Here is a 5130-nt window from a genome sequence, read left to right as displayed (position 1 = left end):
TCCTTTCTAGGGCGATGATGATTAACCGTGACTAAAATAAGTGTGCCTTTGAGCAATCGAAGCACCTGTGGGTATCAAGTTGGATCCTCCCTCTTGTCTCTTGAATCCTTTTTGATCAGGTGATACTTATTGTTCTGTCCTTGGATGGTCACTCTTGTTGAGTGGTAACCAGGGAAACTCCATTGTATAAACAGATTGATCTGGTGATAAGAGATGACGGGAGTAGGTTACATGATCTAGGAAAGGTGAATCTGAGCCCACCATGCAATGAACCCTTTATTTGTATTTAAAGATGTCGCTTATTTATGCTCCAATGTTTATAGCTGTCTTGTGTACAGATTTCTTCTCTCTCATACTTTATTGCATATAATTTTTTCTTGATATTTATTGTTTGTTGTTGGTCCGTGATTTAATCTGGTTAAAAGTAAGTTGAACTTTGTAATGCTAGACAGAGTCGCTCCCAGTATTTATAGTTCTCTTATGTAAAGATTTCACTGATGTACTGTTAGCATCTTGATGTGATAATTTGTTCTTCATTTGGTTACTTAGTTGGTTCCCCTTTAAACTGTTTTTGGTTCAATTGGTCCCTTAGTTACTTCCTCGGTCCACATGGCTGCCGCCGAATAGATTTTCTGCATTTTTGTATATTTTGCTCAGATCCCATGCACCATTTATGCCTTTTCTATACATTTTTAAAATTCTCAGCTTCATGAAAGTGGAGCATTTCTGTTCTCTTGTAGGTTATAAAGATAGCAGTCTGCAGGTTCTTTTTATTCTTACTATAATTTTGTAATTGCTTTTCCATGCATCTTTTAAGCATTGAAGGGCACAACTAATTTGTTGTTGGATTCTTTGTGGTGTATCGATTATGGGTTGCTGTGCCACATGACCAACATGGATTATGTCGATGTCTAAACCATGTATGGGGCTGACCCCGACGGTACCTGAATACACCACCCTGGTTACTGTCGGCCCTTCCCGACCAACATGGGTTGCTGTGCCACATGATCAACTCCACTTTGCCCTCAAGTTCTGTTTTTTATGTTATGTTCAGCACAACGACTGCCCCGAATATTCAGGTACCAACAAGAAAAAGTTCTATTGTTTTTGTTTGACTGGCAGTCCATATGCTAGTCCTTCTAGTGGAGATGGCAATTCATAAGGTGCTGGTGCATCTTGTGCAGCGAAGCTTTAGTACCAAATCATTTGAGTAAATCAAATGAATAATCTCTTTTCTAGGTTCCGGAATGATATTTGGAACAATTTAATACTCTCCACGAGATTTTAGTTCGTATCCTGGATAGTAGAAAACATAGCAAAGTATTTGGTGTCCAGTATAGTATTTTGGGAAGTTCTAGGACCATGTTCATATTTTGGACTTTTTAGGCATATTTTTCGTGACAGTGTTCGTCTTGAGTTTTATCTAAGCTTTTTGGGCATTGTTTGTTGCTTGTTAAAGTTCAAATCAGTAGGCACTTTACTATCTGCTGATGCAATATCAAGCCTCTCAATCTTGTGACTTGCCTGCTAAGCTGATATAATATATGAGTAATTTTTGGCACATATATTTGTTCTGCTGTGTTCGAGACATGTATAATTTATCTCAACCGTGTTATAATTTGTCTGTTTTATTTTGTACGAATTTAAGACAATATATGTTTTAGTTTATACTTGCTTTGAGCTCAATTTGTAGAGCTAATGTCTGACTATCTCTTTGGGTTCTGCGACACTTAAAATCAATCATGTTGTCAATTTTATTTCTGAGACCAATTTAAAGCTCAGGTTCTGACTATATCTTCCTGAGATCATTTCTCTGATTTGTTTCTACATATTTGAGTCAATTGTTGAAATATTTTTGTACAGAATGTACCTATTCATTTGTGATGATGAAGATGAGATCAATTTGGTTTCTGTCAACAGGTGAGGTAACTATTTTTAATCCTTATGCCTTTAGTCAGCTTGACAGCTACAAATTGGATATAGACAATGTAAGTAATCTTAGATACAGAGTGAAAGCTTTCATTTCCTACAGACTGCAAGCTACAAAATCGTCCATCGTATTTTCACAAAGTAGGAGAGAGAACTGTTATGCAAACACACCAAGACACATTGCTATCCACATTACATATTTGCCCACACATTCATACATGTTGGCTACCAATTCTTCGCCATAGATCTAAAAAAGAACTGGCATAACAATTGGAGCTTTGTCCTGCAGTTTGTTTAAAGCTACAAACTTTGAGCTGCAGCCTGGAAGACAGGTTTTTGGGGTTGAGCTTAGCATGCATAGTTTATGCGGAATGCAACTATAACCGGCGCAGTGGAGCGCGCCTCGCCCTTCTGCTTATTGTGGTTGCAGTTCTTCGAATCAAAATGTTATCCAGTCGGCTCCCAGTTCTGCTTATTATGGTCCTTGCTTAGCCATATAATCACATGCCAGATAGGTCACATGGTTTATTAGAAAAGAGCATTGAGGGTCTATGCTTATTGTGGTTGCAGTTCTTCGAATCAAAATGTTATTCTTGGTTGCTAGATTAATTTGGTTATCCAGTCGGCTCCCAATTTCCAGTTTCTTATTATAATGAGGAATTGGTGTTTTACTGTTAATTATTTTGTTCGGATCTTTTTTTTTTCTGATTCTTTGCTAGATGTGTTTTCGATTGGGAGCTCTCCACTAGGAAGATACCTCCATGCCTAGCCACCACTTCATCACCACGCGTGAGTTAGCGCATGAGGTGGCGGAACTGGCGGCTCCGTCCAACAGGAGCATTGTTATGAACCATTGTTTGGACTGCACCCCTAATATAGAATACCAAATGTGTGTGTGTGTGTGTGTGTGTGTGTGTGAAGTTCTGCTCTAAACAAATATATGAAACACACAAATGCACATATGTGTATTCTTGTCCAATTGTTGCGACTGGTGCAACTATATTTTGATCCAAATTCGTAAACAAGCATATGTACAGATACTAATGGCAATGCAACTTCCTAGGATGGCCTGGATGGCCTGAGGTGTGCAGCCTTTGATACGTCGTGTTAGGCGCCCAGGTGCTGCCTTCCTGATAAATCCGGCTGCCACAGAACGGCGCGAGCTCGCTTCGGCCTCCTCCTCTGCCCCCTAATGGCCTCCTCCTCCGATCTTGCAGCTACTGCCTCATCGCCAACCTACAACAAAAAAGGTGAGCCTCCTGCCTTTATATGTTATCATGATTAAGAAGGTTGGAGTAGCTTTATTAATGGATGAAATAACTTGCCTGTTCCATTCACCACCCCCAGTGACCAGTGTTTAGCCCCAACATCCGTCCTGCTAGGTCCCAGCCTCATTTCATTGGTTAATCTTATGTATAATAGTGTGATAAGAAAGTGAGGTGTATACAGATCTATAACAGTATATCATACTTCTGATTGTAGTGTGATAGGACACTGAAGTATAATCTGGCCTTTTTGGTTCAGAGAGATAATTTGATCACTTTCTTAAGTTGCTGCATGCTGTCATATGCACTATGCTTAGGTTATTTGCTACTAAACCAATAGTGAAATATACTTTTATGTTCATATATTGTTTGGTGGCTTCTCAATTTGTGCATGAAAACAAACTTTGCTTCTGAGTGACACTTCATGGTTGATGGAATAATGGATGCAAAGATAAGTTTCCTTTGATTTGGTTGCTCGGCTGACAAGAATATGCATTCCTCTGTATACCACCTTACCTCTCGTGTGATGCTTTCTACATTGTGGATTCCCTGTATTAGATAAGGGCGATTGCTTACTTGGACCATTTTGATTCTGATTGGCCTATTATTAAAGTTCAAGATACTAGGGTTGATGCTTGAGTACAGAAATCATTGAATTCCATATATCTCACAGTTTGTTTGTATCAGGTTCGTGTGAGGTTGTTCCTGTGAAGTATATCGGTAAGGCAGATGTATTACGCCACTTATTAGTATGCTTAGTGATAATGGCTTCGTAGTTGGCTCTGTTTATTATGTTCCTTTTCTTATTACCTACTCTTATATGTTCTCATTTTTGGTATTGAACTTCATGTCGAATGGCTATCTTTTGTGGTCGTATGAACACACCGAGCTTGATCATGTATAAACGCAAATGCTATACCTGGGTTCCTACTGACATAGTATTACGTGTTTCGGCAAAACGCTTTGACCGGCACCATCATGCCAGGGTGCGATCCCGATCTAGTCACATAGTATAGGAGTACCATGGAAAAATAAATCGCTCCGGCGGCCTACTTTCTTGCTAGCACCCACGGGCACGGCAGATCAGCAAGCCGGCCACCTGTCGCATGTGGTTGATCCATCTGTTTCTAATATGTTCTCCCTCCGCGTGCATGTGTGGTCAAGTCAGGTCGGAGTCGGACAGCTTGGATGGACGGAATTTCCGCTTCATTGAAGCCACAAGCCACTCAAGATTCCCATCTTCCTTGTTGCTAGCTAGCCGTTGTTCCTATCTCCGTCGACATCATTCTTTCATTCTTTTCTTAACACACACCGCCGAAAAAAAATTCATCTTTCCAAATAAACAAGCTTCATTTGATTTCCTTGTAGTGCTGCTTATTACAGTATATCTCCAATAGATTACAAAAAAACGCCGCCCTGCCCAAAACATTGATAGTAAAATTTAAGGCACCTAGGACAAATGCACAACTTATTTCCTTGCAATGTTGCTTAATGAAGTTTATTTGCTTTTGTCGAAATGTATTCAAAAGCAGTCTTATTTCAAAGCCGTCACCACAAACCACTAAAGATTCACATCCTCCTTGCTTGCTTGCTAGCCGTTGTTTCTCTCTCCGTCGACATCGTTCTTTCATTCTTTTCTTAACACACACCTCCGAAAAAAGATTCACCTTTCCAAATAAACAAGCTTCATTTGATTTCCTTCCAGTGCTGCTTATTACAGTATATCTTCAATAGATTACGAAAAAACGCCGCCGTGCCCAAAACACTGATAGTAAAATTTAAGGCACCTAGGACAAATACACAGCTTATTTCCTTGCAATGTTGCTTAATGGAGTTTATTTGCTTTTGTCGAAATGTATTCAAAAGCAGTCTTATTTCAAAGCCCCCACCACAAACCACTGAAGATTCACATCTTCCTTGCTTGCTAGCTAGCCAT

This window comes from Triticum dicoccoides, chromosome 5B (genome assembly GCF_002162155.2).
Source record: "Triticum dicoccoides isolate Atlit2015 ecotype Zavitan chromosome 5B, WEW_v2.0, whole genome shotgun sequence".
Lineage (NCBI taxonomy): Eukaryota > Viridiplantae > Streptophyta > Magnoliopsida > Poales > Poaceae > Triticum > Triticum dicoccoides.
The sequence above is the reverse complement of the archived record's forward strand: the minus strand, read 5'-3'. Positions refer to the sequence as shown.